The sequence below is a fragment of the Sphaeramia orbicularis genome, chromosome 10 (assembly GCF_902148855.1).
Source record: "Sphaeramia orbicularis chromosome 10, fSphaOr1.1, whole genome shotgun sequence".
Classification (NCBI taxonomy): domain Eukaryota; kingdom Metazoa; phylum Chordata; class Actinopteri; order Kurtiformes; family Apogonidae; genus Sphaeramia; species Sphaeramia orbicularis.
Genome location: NC_043966.1, coordinates 45,658,225 through 45,678,696, shown reverse-complemented (window position 1 = coordinate 45,678,696; position 20,472 = coordinate 45,658,225).

Below are 20,472 nucleotides of genomic sequence, written 5' to 3'. Positions count from 1 at the left end.
ACCTCCGCCAAGGCTGATCAGTGGCCCCCCCCCCCCGTGGGCCCCCCCACGCCAAGGAGGTTATGTTTTTGCCAGGGTTTGTTTGTTTGTTTGTCTGTCCGTTAGTGTGCAACATAACTCAAAAAGTTATGGACAGATTTTGATGAAATTTTGTGGTCTGCGCCCCCCCCGTGGGCCCCCCCACCCCCGATCACCACCAAAATTTAATCATTTCTTCCTTATCCCATTTCCAACAAACCCTGAAAATTTCATCCAAATCTGTCCATAACTTTTTGAGTTACGTTGCACACTAACGGACAGACAAACAAACAAACAAACAAACAAACCCTGGCAAAAACATAACCTCCTTGGCGGAGGTAAAAATCTAGGCTGTGTTGTATTGTCAGCAGGTGGCTGTATGACAAAATGATTCTAAGACAGAGTATTAAGCAGAAAAAGCATATTTTCAATTCCAACCATTTACCATTTCATCATATTCCAATGTGAAATTTCAAAGTAAGCATTTTATATATCTGGAAATACTCATAATGTATTGTATTCCAGAGATATGAAGGGAATTTCTTCACAGAACAAGAAAAAAACAGGAAACAACTTTCCAATTTATAGTAAGAAATAGAGCTATAATGTCAACTATAAAAGACTGTTATTTTGACTGATGTCTTTGAAGGGGAAAACTTGATACCACAATACAGATGCATGTAAATAATGAACTTCACACTTAATTCATGAGTGATAAAGTCTGTGTAGACGTAGTTACCTCCGCCAAGGAGGTTATGTTTTTGCCAGGGTTTGTTTGTTTGTTTGTCTGTCCGTTAGTGTGCAACATAACTCAAAAAGTTATGGACAGATTTGGATGAAATTTTCAGGGTTTGTTGGAAATGGGATAAGGAAGAAATGATTAAATTTTGGTGGTGATCGGGGGGGGGGGGCGGGCACTGATCAGCCTTGGCGGAGGTCTGCGCTCTCCGAGTGCTTCTAGTGTTAATTTCTGGTTTTGGCAAATGTGTGTTCTGGTGCATGACCTCCACCTGCTGTCGATGATGGATTCATATTCGAATATCAATAATACAAATAGTACTCACATCAATATCACATACAGTAACACCATCAAGCAAGTGTAAAAATTAGGGCTGTCAAAATTAACGTGTTCATGTGGATTAATCCATCATGGTGATCAATCTTATTAAAAGTTTCAATATTAATTAACCCATCTGCAGCACAGAATGACTCTGAACGTCTCTGGCAACACATTTTGAGGAGTTTGTTCAAGTAGAGTTAGTGTCACGCATGAACAAATGGGCAGTTGATCCGGTAGTGACAGGCAGCAGAACCAATAAAGATGGAAGACACTTAACAGCACGTTGGCCCTCTGGATGGGACATAAGTACCAAAAAACCCGGACGGAACAGTCAACTGACATAAAGTCTTATACACACTCTGCAGGAAGGAGTTTTCTCTTCACCAAAGCACTTCCAGCTTCAAGTACCACAATTACGCAAAGGATACGTTAGTCTGGGATTCTGCGAGCACTTCAGCTAATGTGTCACCCAGCTTGTGACAAATGCATTAAGTGCATATATTCCCTTCTTTCTTGAGTCTGTTTGCTCATGGAAAATGAAACACAATTACTATAGATTAAAAATGAATGATATTTAATCATCATTCATCAAAATTAATCTACAGTAACCCTGTGATTAATCTGACTGAAAATTTTAATCATTTGACAGCACTAGTAAAAATATTTCTGTAAAATTCAGCATTTCTTTATTGAAATGGAGGTTTCCCTAATGCACAGATACTGTCACGTGGTCATCCTCTATCCTTTAGAAAACCATGTGTCTGTATCCATAGTCTATTGAGCTACAATTGAAAATTCATTCTCCATTTTAAGTGATCGACTTGATCATATGTAGTTTGGTAGAAAGATAATCTTATGAGCATTTTCTTCTCTTTGTTTATTTTAGTTAAAAAGAAGGGTAACAAGGACTCATGAGTCATTCTCCCTCTTTCCATCCATCCGTCTGTCCATCCATGCGTGCACGCCCCCCCCTTCCTCTTCTTCCCCCTCATACATTTACTTAGTCTCCTTGTCTCTCCATCCATCTCCTTCTCCTTCACCCCTCTCTGAGCCTCTCCCTGCTTTCTCCCAAAATCCAATTAGTCAGAGCTGACTCTTTACTCTGCAGGACTACTGAGAAGAGAGAGACAGAGTGGGCGAGGGAGAGATGGAAAACCCTGTTGGCAGAAACCCGTAACCAGAATTTTCTCAACCTTAGCTCGTCTCCTGTGGCAAGACCATTGAGAGGAGATTAAGGGAGTCTTAGAAAAGGGAAGAAAGGAGGAAAGGTTACCAATGGAGCCCCCCAGCGGAACCCCTTTGTTTCTGCTTTCTCTGTTGTCCATCATCCAACATGGTGTGATTAGATATTATATGGAGTCAAAAGTGAAGATAAACTATGAATTTGAACAGTGAAACAGTCCCAACAAGGAGTTATTAACACAAAATCTTCATGCATTTTTTGTTTTGGACATATGTGGTGTTTTCTCCATATAACTTGTTGGAATATACATACTCTTTCACATTTGATCAATAATTTACCATTATATGGAGCAAACTTATAATATAAGACCTCAAATACCTCCATTATGACAGTCAATAGGCCCAATATACAGGGTGTCCCAAAAAAATGTATACACACTTTAAATTATTGTAAAGTAGGTGTTTATTCGAATACATTTAATTTTCCAAATGTAATAGAATTTACAAATAGCCTTTCATTGTTTTGTTCTCAAACTGACGTCTGTTCTGGTCCAGATGCTGCTGACAACGCCAAGCAATGGAATCACACACATCACCAAACTATTCTGGTGAATGCGGAGAGTATTCAACCCCTTCGTCCAATCCATCTGTTTGGCAAGTTCACCAGACCTCACACCACTAGACTTTTTTTATGGGAATACCTAAAAGACAAAGTCTACGCTATGAGTCCTGCAACAGTCACTGAATTGAGAGCAGCCATTGAACATGAATGCACGCAAAACCAAGACACCCTGTATGTAGGAATAAGTAAACACACATCTATTAGGAAATAGATTTGTTCAGAGGTGTGTCGCAGAGAAAGTAGTGACGTTGTTCTAAGAGAGAGGCACCTAAAGCAAAAGAATTTCACAACTGAAAAAACTAAAACAGTAAACTTCAACATAAAAGCCAGAAAAAACACAACTTTCCCAAAGGATTTGGGTTTTTTTTTTATCTTGAGGAAAATAGCAGAGGTGTGTTGTGTCCCCTGAGACATTGATGGTGGCTCATGTGTGACATCAGGCTTAAAGCAAAAAACAAAACAAACAAAAAGTAAACAGGTGAAGGACGAGGACTGAGACATGCCACAATTACAAACCTCCACAGGTTTGATATCATCAAGAAATGATGGTCACCTTCCACACATTATTTGTTTCATAACTGTAAGATGCTGTTTAAGTGACTCTAAACATTTTGGCGATTCATTTCATGTTGCAGGCCCAGATGATGCTGTATGCTTCTATATAGGCACATGACGTCACAGTGCATATATTGAGACAATGTCCCACATTTAGCTTTTAAAGGGAACTCAAACAGATTAAAGTCACATTAACATCCCAAACGAAATCTTAGCCTTTGTTTAAGAAACTCTGCAAAATAGTGAAGCTCTACCAAGTTATTTCAAAGTAAAATGTAAGGGCTAGAAGTGTGAAGTCCAAGTGGTGTCCCTGTTGCTGCATAAATGTTGTTTATTAATTACATCCGCCAAGGAGGTTATTTTTTTGTGGCGTTGGTCGGTCTGTCTGTCTGTCTGTCTGTCTGTCTGTCTGTGTGCAAGATAACTGAAAAAGTTATGGACGGATTTGGATGAAAATTTCAGGAAATGTTGATACTGGCACAAGGAACAAATGATTAAATTTTGGTGGAGATCGGGGGGGGGGGCACTGATCTGCCTTGCCGGAGGTCTGCGTTCTCCGAATGCTTTTCTAGTTATCTACTGTATTTAATTTTTTATTACATAATATGCAAATTTTCTTAATACATTCTCTATCCAAATACCTGTGCACGTAAGTCCATCCAGGTGTAGGGATCATTCTTCGGTGGCTCTTCATGAATTTCCTACCCCTTTTCCCCATTAAGGAGTTTTTTGAGGGACATTTTTTCCTACAGTCAAAGTGACAGAAGATTTTGTATTTTTTTTACCGATTGTGAAGCCCTTTGATTTGTCATCTGCTTAAATTAGATGGAACTGACTATAAGACATGAAACGCTGAGATCAGGTGATTATTGTGTTTATTTTTATTTGTTTAGTGATTAATTTGTCTCCAGTTTTCAGTAAGGCTTAAATAGGATATCTACTTTGCAGAGAACTGATCACTTACTAAAGTTTGAGATCCTAGGCGTCACTGTTAAATATTTATTTATTTATTTATTTATTTATACTTTCCAGAAAACCACATTCCTGTAGAAGACGGAAGCCTGTCACAGAAAGAATTGCCACCTTGAAAACAGGATATTTTCATCTCAGTGGAATTATAACTGAACTTTAATTGTACAAGAGAGGGCACCAAGTGTAGCCCTTCAGGCTGTCTGGACTCTCACCAAACATGACAAACCCTTTTCTGCTGCTAAGGTTTTTAAGGAGTTCATGCTTTTGGTGAGAAGTGCCACCGATATGGACACATGGACATGATCATTACCTCTGTTAAGCAGATACCTCTGCTTGACACTATGCCTCAAACACTGGCTGCCATGTCCATGTCTCAACTGAGCAGCTTCAGAAGGAAAGAGCAGTAAGAGAAGTTACCAAATTGCTGGAATAAAAATCATTTTCAATCTTGTGTAAACCTGAAACCACATATAATGTCCTGTAATGGAAAAGAAATAATCCAACAAGGGTCAGTGGTCTTGTGCTTTTCTGTATTCAAATATTTCCAAGTTTCTCATTGCCTAAAGTTGTGAAAAGTGTGATAAGAAAAGGCTAGCAAATCTGTCTGAAAAGCAGAAATATGAAAATGCCATCTTTTTAATTTTACACAAAGAATGTTATTTATGTCACATCAATGTCTCTAACCCTGGAGAGATGAGGTTACACTGTCATACTGTTACAGTGATGAGGCAGGAGACCGGGTTTTGTAGAGCAAAAATAATGTTATTCTACAAAAATTCAGGTGAGCTTGGTGGTAAAAGTATAAAATTCATCAAACATTTGCAGAGGAAACTCATTTTGCAGTCTTGTTAGTTTAATCTATTAACTGCAACTGCTGTTGATGTGGAAAAGGCTTGTTATTCAATGAACAGAGCGTTCTGTCAATACAGCTTTTATTAATCCTAAAATCTTAATAATGGAGTACTAATTAAAGATTTACCACTAGATCTGTTATTAGAGGGTTCAAATACAATTAACGAGACCAGAATTCTCTTGGGTTTCTGTAAATTGGCTCTATATAAAAAGTATGATGAGACAACTTTTGTTATGATTTGGTGCTATATGAATAAAAATGGATTGATAAATTGAATTGGTTGAGAATAAATCCGGAAAAACAGTGACTTAGTATTTTTAGACTGAATATTTACTGGAAGTTCATGGGAACCACACTCTAAAAAATGATTAATAGGCTCAACGTAAAAAATTTGAGGTAACAATTTCCATTAATCTTTTTAAGTTATTTCAACTTGGCAAATTGCTTAAATGCCACAAGACTTCTCTAGTTAAGTGAACTCTATTATTTTAGTACAAACAACATGATTTGCTTTTTCTCTACGAGCTTAGTTAAGTCAAACCAACTTAATTTTAATTGTGTAGAAACTACTCCATTTAGTTATATTGACTTATTGTTTTACTTTTATTCTACTCAAAAATGTTCATACAAGTAGTTTCTTTAATTTTTTGAGTTGGTCTAACTTATTTCTGTACATCAGAAGAAATTCCACATGGAAATTCCAGTTATATGACTGACCCGTTTAATTTTCTGCGCAACTAACTTACTAAATTTGTCTACATGTTAATATCTCAAATGTACACAGTACTATTGTTCTCATGTTCTTGCAGATATTCATTTATATTTGTTAAGCAGTGAGAAGTTACATTAAGCAATATAACTGCACCTAACAATAAACATGAAAGGCACTGTTTGGCCTATGGCTCTGACTCATGGTGCAGTTCTATAAAAATAAAAAAATAAACACAAAAAAGCCATTAAACATTAGCATGCACACATTAACTCAAAATTAACACCAACATCACAACCCTGCTGAACCCCTGCACATAAAAGAACACATTTTCAACAATATACCCAATACCCACAATGCAGTGCAGCAAATATGCAACAATATAAACTACAATTTTAAATTAGAAAGGAGCAAAATGTGTATTATTCAGTCCTTGAATAATTAAAACTACTGTTGCAGAAACAAAGCTAAATTCTATCAAGCCTTAAAGTTTGGTAAAGTTCTGTGTAAAATCATGTTTCTCCCTTTTTTTTCTGTGCTTCCCTCCTTTTCTTGTGGTGGGCGTGGTCTGTCAGCAAAACATGTCCAGGCTCGTCAGCTTTGTACTCAGCTTTTAGAGGAAGTTTACAAGATTTTTAAGCTGTACTAACTTAATATATTTCTTTGTTAAGTTAAAGGCAGAAATGTCTGTTCAAAATCAATATGTTATTAAGTTAAGAGTGTTTTCCTTGTTTTTCATTTAGACCAACTTAATAAAATAACTTATCATCTGATTTAAATGTGTACATGTAACAAACTTAATTTTTTTAAGCAGAGAAAGCTCTTGATTTTAAGCTTAACTTACTAACCCCATGAATCATTTTTTAGAGTGCAGGCCATGTTGGAGCCACCATCTAGTGACCTTCAGTGGTTTTACTCTTAACCCATAAAAAAACAATTTATTCCAATATTATGTTCAGTATTTTGCATTCTTAAGTAAAAATCAGGTATTTTTCTATATTTAATTTACTGATCACGATTGATGTCCACAAAAGCTCAAACTGAAGTTGAGGGTTATTATATCACAAACAGAGAAAATGGAGGAAAAGAGTGACTTTTTCAGTAAAATCTCTCATGAACTGAACATAAACCCAGTGTGTCCATCCAGTGTCATTAATCCAACTCCACGGATTTTACAGGTGAATCAGTGTTGTAGAAGATGACGGTGTTTCCACAGTCACTACGGAGCCTCTGAACGTCCAAATGGGTCAAATCTGATGACCATGAAAAGATGAAAAAATGCATTTTACACCTAGTATTTACACGTATTGATAAGATTAGCGAATCAGCAGGTATTTAACTTTTTATATCAGTCAATGATTTTGGTCGACAGTGGATGTTTGGGTCATATTTCTGCACTGGCCTGATTTTGAGGTGCATACCTTGTTTGTTTTATTTATTTATTTATTTATAGTGATAGTTAACAAGACATTGTGGACAGAAAAACAACAACAACAACAACACATAAACAAAAGGAAAATCAAACAGATAAACAAAAACAGCAACGACAGAGTAATGACAAACAACAACAATGACAACATCATATTACAGTGAAAAAGATAATAAATGTAAAGAGCAACTAAACAATATAGATTGATTAGGGATGATAGGGAAAAGGAGAAGAGGGGAGTGTGAATGAAAGTGAGAAAGAGAGGGGGGAAAGTGAGGGGAAAAATAACAATTATTGTAATAATGATAATGATAATAATAACAGCAAAAAAAAAAAAAAAATCCCAAAAGTCTAATTTGCTAGTATTATCGTCGCAGTGGTAGCAGCGGAGGCAGCCACAATACAACAATGGATTAAATAATTTAATATTTATAATACTCTGTATCAATTATTATCAGTTTGAATTTATATTAATTAATTTAAATCAATATGGCTATGGGCAGCGGGGGGGGCAAACACACAGAGCCTGTGTAGGGGAGCACACCACCAAACCCCCACATGACCTCCAGCACCCCCAGCAACACAGTCCCAGCCCAGGGACCAGACCAGCCATGACTAGCCAAAGGGTATTCCTCGTACCCCCTTTTCTGCCTTTTTTTTTTTTTTTTTTAAGACCTAGTCCACTGAGGTCCATACCTATTGCCTAGGCCACAATCCACTATATATTCATTGGACTTCATAAGCAAGTAAGCATTAGTACTGCTAATGGGTAAGTGTATATGTATATATCCACAAGTCTGTCGAACACTGAGAGATGATGGTAATTATAGCCTGAGGTGAAAGGAAACTGGCAGCTTAGTCAAAACAGTAATTTTATTTTAAATGTTATACTGGGGGGGCAGTATTGAAAGTACAGAGTACAATGGCTTTTCTATGTGCAAGAAATTATAAATAGACAGATGAACTTGCAGAGTGGTCATCTCTCCATGTAATCATTGGGCAGCTTTTCAGTTTTAAACTGTATAATATTATGGGCACACATATTGTATGTGTAGAGTTACACAAAGTTCTCATTAACTTCATATTCTGTGAAGAGCACTTATTATTGCTGTGGAGCAGCGTTAGTCATAGCACACATTTTCCATATTATCTTTGGCTGTTTATGCTCATGTATTGAATCTCAGACGATCAGATTACAGAACTGCACTCCAGTCAGAGAGAAATTCATACAAACTGATTTTGTTTTGGTGCTGAATGAATTGACCATGGGATCAGGCAAGTGCTGTGCTTCATAAACAGCAAGTGGACTTTGATTATTATGTGTGAACTGGTGTGATGTAGTAAACAGTAGCACAAGAGATGCCTCTGTTTATGTTCTTAGATTTCATTGTTCAATCATTATTATTTGTTCTGCTCATGCTGATGCACAACTCCAGTGGGGAAATAAATAAAATGTCTCAAATCAAAGCACAAGTTTTTGCATATTACATTACCAAAAAGAAGCAGGGAGAAGAAAAAAAATGTAACAGACCCCTTTAGGCTCATTTATGCTCTATGTTAAATATGAATACAGATACACATGAAGCTGTCTGTCTGGACTCTGGGTTCATTTTGTCTGTATTTCTGTCTGTGTCCTGGAGGCTTATGGATACAAACCAAATGGAGAATATGGGGCAGTGGCAGTAGGGGCAAAGTGTTGAGATTTGAAGTGAATAATTTCCAGAAATGGCAGAACTTTTCAAAGATTGACTATGTGAGCTGGTGAGAAACTACATTAAACTGACATATTTAAAACAGCTAACCCTTCTCAGTATCAACATTACTAATACCTCCTCTGCTGTTGCCATGTCTGTTATTATTGGCTTTTAGTCTTCTCTCTACACTGTAAAAAAGAAAAAGTGGAGAAAACATAAAATATCACAGCAACGTGATCCAAGAGATTTTTGAGTTTTCTTCACTACAATGTTCTCATTGTCCCAACTTTATTTTCAAAGTTATGGAAGTTAATGCAACTATTAATCACTTGTTACAACTTAAAACTGTGAGTTAAAACAAATGTTTTTATTTTATATTATCAATACAAAAAAAACTTGACTTAGCTAATTAAACACATTTCTGCTTTATGAAAACATCAAGTTTCAACAACTCTCAACATTACCCATTCAAAAAACCTTGCTTTCTTTTGTCAAAGGAACATACCATTATTACAAATGAGAGGAAGGCCTTCCTTTGGGATGGAGGTAGACAAATCCAGTGGTTGGGGGCTGGTGTCCTGCATGTTCTGGGGGTTTCCCTCTTCCAGGTGTGCTGAAGAGGGGAAGCCTCTAAAGCATGCAGGATACCAGCCATCAAAGACTGGATTTGAATAGTCCTGCTTTAAGACAAATTGGGATTCCCACACTAGTCTGAACAAAGCCACTCTGACTCAGGGTGTTTGAAGATGGTCGCTCCGGGAACAGGTGTTCTGGGTGTTGGGACCTTTGACCCCACTGGTGGAAGAGGCTTTGGCACACCTGAGTGGCCTGACTGCTGTATGACGTTCTAAGTAGGTACCATGACAGAGGGGATTAGGTAAGACTGTTGCGATGACCCCCCCTGCCTGGTCCAACTGACCAGCTCTTTGAGTTGAAGAGCAAATATAAGTGGACATAACTAAATGGGGTTATAATGTTTAAATAAAGGAAAATGTATGTTGCTGTAATTGTATTTGAAAAATGCTCAATAAATAGATATTGAATAAAACAAAGCACAACTGAATGTTATCTGAAATCTTATTTATTTTGTGCCAAGAGCTCCCTTCTTAGACTGGTCCAGTTTCAGCACACTGTAAAAACCATGTTTCCCTCTTCCACCACACCTGACAGTCGTTATCAGGCTTCTGCAGAGCTTGATGACAGGATTATCATTTGAATCAGGTGTGTTGGTAGAGGGATCCATCTAAAACATGCAGGATAGTGGCTCTCCAGGACCAGGGTTGGTGACCCTTGGTCTACTTCAAACTTGTTCAGACCATGTGTGCATGCGCACATCAGTCATCTATGGGGTTTCCCACTGGTTCCCAACTTGACTCAAAAAATCTACTCAAAAGTTGATAATCTTTGTTGTGCTGTTTAGAAAATCTTAGGACAACAATGAGAGAAATTTGCTGGGCAAACAAATTTTTGTAGGTTGTAAATGGAAAGCTTTATTTCTGAGTCAGTTTAATTTGAAAACTTTAATGAAATCAACAATTACTAGTTATCGTTTTACAGTGTACTCTTTGTCTTGGTATTTGGTGAGTATGTTTATTCAGAGCGGTGCCCTCTGGTAGATTTTTTGCCAAATATAAAGGCAGTGGTGTTTACACTGTTAGAAATGCACACATCTGTTTACATTTGTACGTAGAACATAAATGAGCCTTAAACCTACTTCTGCAGTAGTTTTTGTGGAACCCTGTAGACAGAGAAATAATAGTGACAGTCTGTTAATTCTTGTTACTTAACAGTTAATACTTCCAGTCACAGGATAAGGAAAGAACCAAGAGCTATACACAGTAACTGACCAAACTACGGTGGGACATTATCTATCAGCTTCATAAGTCAACTTGATTTATAAAACAGCTTCTGAAACTAGAATTCCGAGGGGCTGCACAATGCAAATATCGAGTAAAATATACAATAATATAGAAGTCAGTCGCACAAAAACAGTAAACGTGACACAGAAGGCGAACGCACATTGGGGGATAGTTATACAAGTGAGTTTTTAACTGCTCTCAACTCAAACTCAACTGAAACACCTTTTTTAAGGGTTTGGTTCCAAAGGATGGAAGCCACAATTGCAAAGCCATGTTCCCTTTTGATTCTAAGTCTGAGTTGGATGAATTCTACTCCAACTGTGTGACCAGATTAGGGTGGTGAGCACTTACGTAATGTGTGCTTAATATGTGTTTGATGAGCAAATGCATATGCAGCAGTTGTGTTTGTCATCAACTGGAGCTGAGCCATAGAGGCAAGAGGGAGGTGAACAAAGAATTAAAATAATCCAGAAACAGGATCATGAATGAATTTTTCCTCAAATTTTGAATAAGCAAAATGTCTTATGTTGTCTGTAGTTTACCACCACCAGAGTGTAAAAGTGAGAGTGAATGAACAATGGATTAATAATGTAAAGTGCTTTGGGTGCCTTGAAAAACACTATAGAAATCTAATCCATCATTATTATTATTATTATTATTATTATTATTATTATTATTATTATTATTATTAATTTTCGGAAACATTGCAAAACCGCTCCATAAAAGGCTGAAAAAAGAACTCTGCACTGTACTCATTTACTCTCTTGGGATGCTCTTGGTGCCTATGATGAGGAATTCTGGTAATTTAGTTGGAGGAAGGTATCTGACATCTAGTTCTTGAACTATTAGGCAGTTTTGCAAAGGGTAGAGTTTATAGAAGTCATCTGCCTAAACCTTGAGGCACACCACACACCAGCTGAGAAAATGTCTTCAATAGCAGTTATAGACAAAAAAAAACAAAAAAAAAACCTCCTGCCAGATCCACCTGCACTAAGGGTGTTGAATTTCCTTCAGTATCAAACCCTGTGTCGGGTTAGCGTGGACATCAACCCCTGGAATACAAATCTGTCTAAAGAAATCTGCTTTAACAATAATCCTCAGCCAAACCAGGCACCTCTCTGTAGTTGGTAAAGGCTTATTAATCTCACGTTTGGAAAAAAAAAAAAAAATAATGGGACTTGGAGGTTTGATTCCAACAGTCAACAGACTCTTTGACTGTAAAACTCTTGTTCAGGTCAATGTCAGTCTTATTTTTGGACTTTTCTACAACAGATCTGATTTCCATTTCACTCTCTTCTTAAACCAATATACCATGTGACATGGTAATATCAACATGGTAACTTCACTTATTTATATGTTGAATTCAGCATCAACATTCATGCCTTTATTCAGTGAGAGCTTTCTTCTTTGCAGTAAGGAGACAGTTTTGCTGACACTCATTTCCAGTGTTTCTTTCTTCAGTTAATGTAGCTTTGTCTTCGTCCAGTGTTACATTTACTGTTTAATGTTCTGTTTATAGTTCGTTACATGTCTTTCATGGCCCAACACTTCCTAATTGACTCAAGGATATGACAGCTGATTATTCACCCTTGTGGTGCGAAGTGCTACCACAGCACTGCCATTAATAATCTTTGTTGTGCATATTTTACATGCGGACATGCAACACACATCAGAAATGACCTTCTGCATTTAATCCATCACTAGCTGAACATGCAGGAACACACCACACACTGCAGACTAGGAGCAGTGGGCTGCCACGCCAAGCACCCAGGGAGCAAATGAGGGGATAAATGCCTTGCTCAAGGGTAAATTAGCCAACAGTTTCTCTGCTGGTTCTGGGAATCAAACCAGTGACCCTTTGCAAAAAAACGGTTTTCCAGCTTTCTTGGGCACAGGTGTCAAACATGTGGCCCGGGGGCCAAATCTGGCCTGCCAAAAGGTCTAATCAGGCCCCTTGGATGAATTTGTGAAATGCAAAAATTACACTGACGATATTAACAATCAATGGTGTAAAAAATCATTTAATTCAGGTTCCACATACAGACCAATTAGATCTCAATTGGGTCAGACCAGGAAAATAGTATCATAATAACCTATAAATAATGACAACTGCAGATTTATCTTTGTTTTAGTGTAAAAAAGTAAAATTACATGAAAATGTTTACATTTACAAACTATCCTTCTACAAAAAAATGTGAATAACCTGAACAAATATGAACAACCTGAAATGTCTTAAGAGAAGTAAATGCAATTTTACCAATATTATACCTGTTACTAAATGTTTTGTGTATTTGTGATAGTAATGTAAGTTGTAATGCACATGTGTAAATGAAAAACTGAGGCAGAATATTGTTAAAATTGCACTTGTTTTTCTCAAGACATTTGAAGTTGTTCATGTTATTCAGATTTTTAAGGAAATGTTGTAGATGTAAACATTTTCATAATCTAATTTTACTTTTTTCACTGTTATTATTTTACTGGTCCGGCCCACTTGAGATCATATCGGGGTGAATGTGGCCCCTGAACTAAAGTAAGTTTGACATCCCTGTTCTAGGCTGTGCTACCCTAGTCTGAATGGTAGTGCAGTACATATCCCCATCATACATGTTATACTACATGTATATTATAAATAGATCTTAGTGATAATATCAGTTCTTCTTTCTTCCTCTATCAGTTCTTACCATTTCAAATCATTTTACTCCCTGTCCATCTTGCTTTTGTGTGTATTGGCATTTGTTCGGAAATAATGCATGGAGAATACAATTCAGCAGTATTTCCATCCTGCCTGAGGTTTTACACTGCCTTATTTGGCTCCAATACAGTTTGTCTATACAGATCATTAGAGTTAAATCTAAGATACATAAGTGACTAAAAGAATCACTGACAAAGATTTCCCCCCTTTTTTTTCATTATTCAAACTGTAAGTGGGACAGTTTTTTCATCGTGACCTGCTAAATTGGCAAGTTATTAACCATGCTTCCATGAAAGATTAATTATTTTTAATCAGCACTGAACAGACTTCTAAAAACCTGATTGGAGATGAGACCAGCCAGCCAATATGCTGAGCAGCTGAAAACCATCTATCTGGCAAACTTCGTATTTCCCAAAGGCGATGATGAGTTAATTGCAGAGTTTCCCCTTTTTTTTTTTTTCTTACAAAGTTTACAAAATGCAGTAGATGCTAAGTGCTCCAGCAGCGTTCGAGTGTATCATCTGAAAAACTCCCTCAGCTTAGCGCCGGCATAGAAAGTAAACTTGACAGAGGCAACAAAGATGTTTCTCCACTGGTGAGGCTTAACGGAAAATCCTTCTTTTTCTTGTCTGAAAGTGCATTATGGGTCAATGTACAAAGCTTTTTGCATGTAATCCTGTCAAAATGTCTCTGCTAGTGCTGGCTTCCTAGTGGAGACCTGACAACACAAGGAAAAGAAGGATGTAATCTATTCCACATACTGAGCTGTGGCTCCTTCAGAATAAAGTGTTCTGAAGTCACAGGATGCTGCTTAAGTACAAATATAATCTCAGAAGTCCTGCCCCCTTAGTTTTTTAGTGGTATTTTGTACATTGGCAAATTGTCATGACCCTAAGCAAACTCATTAGTCACTATACTTTATCCCACTTGAAGTAGTTCTTTGGTAAACTACCTGACAAGTGTTTTTGTTTAACCCTTTCATGCATAGTGGTCACTACAGTGGACAGTTATTCAAAGCTGTTCTCTTGTATATTCACTGATTTTATTGTTTTAGTTCCATATCAGCCAACACAGTGGATCATCCCATACACTGACATTCATACCATCACTGTAACTTCACTGTTCTAGATAAACCTCATCTGCACTAACATGCTTTAGTGTAAATCAATCGCTTGTTATTATTATTAGACTGTATTTAACAGTTTTGTTTTTTGTTTTTTTTTAAAGTTGTTTTTTTGCATATTATCTCCATAAAGTGATTAATAACTAGTATTAGTGTATGTTAAAATGCGACATCAGAAAACATCAGATTAGCAGCATTTAAAAAAAAAAAAAAGTTCATAGTTTTCACAAAGTATGCCAGTAAATACATGTTTCTTTGTTTCAAAAATTAAACACATGGTGTCCAGCTGAGTGGACATATTTGCAACTCCATGAAAAATAGGTTCAAAAAAAATAATAATGATAATGTTGAATCACATTGGTTTTTTTTTTCATGCCTAAAGAGAAATAAAAACACTTAGGAAAAAAATCTTGATTAGGTTCTCATAATTCATGCATGAAAGGGTTAAATACTGACAGTCTGTTTCACCTTCCATTGACTTTCCCAAACTTAGGGTCGGGAGCTATTTTATTAGAGCTTTAGAAAGTACATAATAAAAATATAATACATGGAATAATTTCGTGCAATATCAATGTTAGAAAAATGATTTGTGGAGGAGTTTATGTTGACCGCACCAAAGTCATGTGAAACAACACAAATGCAGAACACAAATGTAGTAATAAAACACATGGAACAAGATGTGTATGGCATAAAATACACAACAAAATGTAAATGTAAGACATAACAAGAAGAGAAGGATATGAAAAATGTATTACACAAAAAACAATGTCGAGACATGCTCTAACTGTGAAGGTCGAGTCAATAACAAATGTGCATTGAATACTTCAAGTCATGATGTACTGAAGTAAATTTAGGTCCTAAGGGTCTCAAGCAGAAACATTTTAACTACCACTGCATTGGTCATTCACCAAAGCAGTGAGAGCAGCCGTACATATGTTAGCTTTTGTCATTTTTACAGTGATTTCACCTGCAAGAGGATTTTAAACTGGTGGACATTTCAATGTTAACATGTACAGAAAACCAGTTAAACATACATTAATAGGATTCACACACTTTGTTTACATGAAAACAATTATATAAACCATGCTACTGGACCACATGTCAGCATCACTATGTACAGTTGATTAACCATGCCAGACACGGTATGGTACGTACAGGTAAGTAAATAGAACAGCTGTGAATGTGTGTGTGTGTGTGTGTGTGTGTGTGTTTCTCAATAGATGTATTATAACATTTTCATTTTTCAAACAAGTTCACATATACCACATAGATCATATACAGGGGTTGGACAAAATAATGGAAACACCTTAAAAAATCAACAAAATATAATTTAATATGGTGTAGGTCCGCCTTTTGTGGCAATTACAGCCTCAATTCTCCGAGGTATTGATTCATACAACTTGTGAATTGTTTCCAAAGGAATTTTAAGCCATTCTTCAGTTAGAATACCCTCCAACTCTTTTAGAGACGATGGTGGTGGAAATCGACGTCTTACTTAAATCTCTAAAACTGACCATAAATGCTCAATAATGTTGAGGTCTGGGGACTGTGCCGGCCATACGAGATGCTCAACTTCATTAGAATGTTCCTCATGTCATTCTTTAACAATTCTAGCTGTATGGATTGGGGCATTATCATCTTGAGGTGAAGGTGTTTCCATTATTTTGTCCAACCCCTGTACCTTCAAACACAAAAACACATTATGGAAATTGAAACTGACACATTGGCATATGTCATGTGACATATGAACAAACTGAAGCCACCAAAGCTGCATCTAAAAAAAGTGTTATCTATGGTTAAAGCCTCAAAAGGTCTGTGACAAAAAAAAAAAAAATAAACATTTTGTTTTCGCAACTGAGCAACCAATACATTACATCTCCTCCATGTAAGGCTGGTGGTCAAGGAATTGCAAGGAGAATATTTCCAGCTTTGAATCTTGCATGGACTAAATGAATCTTGTTAAGGATTATGTGATCTGCATGAACGGCCTTGTAAAAAGTAGGATGTAATTGGAAACATATTACAGCCTACTCTGACACTGACATTTACAATTAATAGTTCTTTTATTTAACAGAGGGGATTATGGGATATTTTCCTGATTTGATTCTTGTTCCTGGACTGAAATGGATTTAAATCAGTGAGATAAGAAAGATTAAAAACAAACAAACAATAAATAAAAAAACTCTTTTAAAGGTTTAGTCATCTTTTCTGCCCTCTAGTGGTAAAGATTGCAATCAACCAAACCACTGAACACCCCCTCACACAACCCTATGATACATGCTATAAACACACAAGACCCTCAGATGAAGTGTTTGTCTCAAAACATAACTATAAATATTACATTTCCTTTCTTTTGCTAGATCTTACACATTAAACCAGTGGTTCCCAACCTTTTTGGCTCGTGACCCCATTTTAACATCACAGATTTCTGGCGACCCCAGACATTCAAAGTTAATTTGTTTTTGATCATGTAATAGTTTGCTATACTATGCTGCAAATATACGTTAATTTTAGATGACAGTTAGTTTATATAATGTATATTATTATGGATGGAGGCAGAAAAGCCAGGTGTAGATTATTGCACAAAGTGAGAATTATATTTTTCTTGGTCAGGATATGTACAGTCAGTCCAGCTCGTATTTACAAGGCTGCCAATTAATACTGAACAAACAGTAACTCAAACTATGAATTACGAAAGAGCTGCAGCATCTGAAACGGACCACAATGAACATTTGAAAGATAAACAGTACCACAGTGCTTCAGTTTCAGCTTCAGTTTGTCATGTCTTTTATGTATTGTGATTGTCTCTCCCAACTCACTACACATTTTTTATTAGCAAGTTGTTGTTGTTGTTGTTGTTTTTTTTAAATCAATTACCCCCAATGACCCCCAGGTGGGGTCTTGACCCCAAGGTTGAAAAACACTGCATTAAACCTTTAAGTAAAGTGAATTTTGAGCTCACATGATTAACTACACTGAGGGGCCGTTTACACGGCGTCGGCTTCAGTCGACTCCGGGAAGATTTCATCGCGGATTAGCCTTCTGTTAACATGGAAACGGTGCCTAGAGTGCCTGAATCCGGAAACTTTTGATACCAGGGTCCAGGGTGGAATGTTATCGATACGCTCCGCATTTCAGCTCCGTGTTAACGCGAATCGGAGCGTTCCGGGGTAAAATATGACGTCACCGCATGCGCGCGCAGCCAAGAACCACCAGTTAACCCACTCCAGGCCAGTTGGTGGCGGTAATGCACCTCCAAGCTGGTTTGCCAGCCTCTATGACACAATAAAGCTGCAGAAAAAGAAGAAACAACCACAACAACAATTGCCGGTTTCAGAACAACATACGTGCTGCTAACTGTGCTCAGCTCATCTGTCCAGACAAAGAAGTCCTGCGTCTTTGTACGACCACTCGCCATTGTTGTTTGTAAATAGTGTTGTCCGCCTCTTTTTCTTCTTCTTCTTCTTCTCCTCATTTAAAGGCTGTCTAAACCGGAAATCGTTTGTGCGCAGGCGTGTGTTTTCCCGCCACTGTTTCACTACAGCTCTACATCGCCAGCTACTGGTCTGGCATGGCCACTACAGCGTATTCAGCCGTCCTCGCGGACTCATGTTAACGCAGATCGTTATCATAGCGGCTTCGTCTTAACGCGGAATGATTTTATAACGCAAAGGAGAAATCTTTGCGGAGTGTTGCCGTGTAAACGTACCCTGAGATTCGCAGACATGGTCCTATAAAGTAGTTCAAGATGGATTCAAACATAAATGTAAAAAACTAATAATTAATGATGCATTGCTTTTTATTTTAATTTTTTGGCATCATCGGGCAAAAATTCCATAATTACCTTTCAGTATAATTGTAATTCTTGTCTTTGAATGATCCTGTTGTTTATACCAAAACACTATTTACATTATCAGCGTCGAAGGGGTTAATAAAAACCTCCCTCCACTAAACATGTCTGCTTAGTAAAAATAAAATCGATGACTTCCTGCATAAAACTAAAGAGCATTTCGAAATGAACGGAAAATGAAGGGGCCAGAAGGGAGCGCTAATATAAAAATGAATGAATAAACCCTGTCAAACCCCACTATTGGTAATCTTTTGTTCCGCAGATGTACTACTTGACTTTGAACCGACACAGAGGGACTTAGAAAGGCCATTCTAATCGTCCACGGAGAGTCACCAGGGGCAGATCCTGCTGTCTTTTTGTCGCTGATGGGGCTGATGTCCATAAGAGAAAGCGTGGATAAAGAGGGAACAGAGGGAATGATGTGATGAATTAAACAGCTGAGTGTAGAGACAAAAGGGTAAGTGTTTGGACAGGAAGGGGGGAGAAAGGAGATTGTTGTGTGGAAAATAATGATGAGGAGAGACTCCAATAGATAGGCTGGAAGAGACAGCAATAATTATCCAGATAATATCAAACCCACCGAGTCAAATCCTCCAGTGTTTACAACGGTTACTGTGTGTGAGTGTATTTGTATCCACTTCAGTCCAATATATGCACAGACATGAACTATACATCCTGAATTTATACACCAGTATTGCTATCAAGCTGCAGTTATTATCTGTACAGTTAGTAGTTTCACTGTGGGACATAAACACACTCTACAAAAACACTTCCAACAGTGGAATTTGAGTGAATAAATCTTTATAAATATCTTCTTTGTCTCTCCTTTACAAACACACTCCAAGTCCAACAGAAATCCCAAGCAAGCAAAACTGAAAACAAAGCAATTAATTTAGTGACTGAAGACTGCATTGATCTAATGGGGATGGCAGAAATGGGATTTAAGTCTCTGGATTCATTGCAGGATCATCTCTCCCATTTCATTCTGACTCATCTGATTCATATTTGTATATAGAAATCATAAATAGGCCTGTGTAGTCCAACTCTAGGTCTCATTGGAACCATATTAAATACATACTGATGTGATTTGTCACAGTAAGGATTAATTTCTATGTAATGTTGTTGGTTATTTTTACTTTAACCTATCATTAACCCTATAATAATAATAATTTAAAAAAATTAAAAAATTACATGGATCTCCCTTACACAGTCTTATTTGCCTCATCACCTCTCAAAAGGATTTAAATAGAGAGATGTGATTAAGTTTTGATGTTTATAATCAGTATACCGTGCTGTATAGATGTTTACAGCAGGCTATAGGCTACTTATTTGGAGGAGAATCCATGCTGAGACAGGATTAAAGTCAAAAAGCCAAAAATAGGCATTTGACAGTGTATTTTACATCTAAAAGGATTATCACCGCTGCTGCTATTTGAGAGGTGAACGATGACAAGACGTTCATTCATTGTCAAAGGAGCGACTGATTAGTTAATGCTAATATCAGCTGCGATGGTCGCCAACAGTGTCTTATGACATAAATCTAACCTTAACGTGTTTCCAGAGTCAGATTATCAGTCTCCATTGGCAGTCTGCTGCTGTGGTTCATATTTAATGGTATGGCAGGATTAGGAGAATAATATAAATAAATATTGTATGTGTCTAAGCTTTCTTTCTCAGACATGATTCTGTAGAAACACAAGTCAGGGTTTTCACCCTCTTAGTTAATGCAACTACTGAACAACAACAACCTTGGAGGATCATCGCTATATACACCAAGTAAAATAGGTAGAAAAGGAGAAACGTTGTATTTTTCCTCCAGATGGGCATAACTATGAGTGTGTGACTCATGCAAAA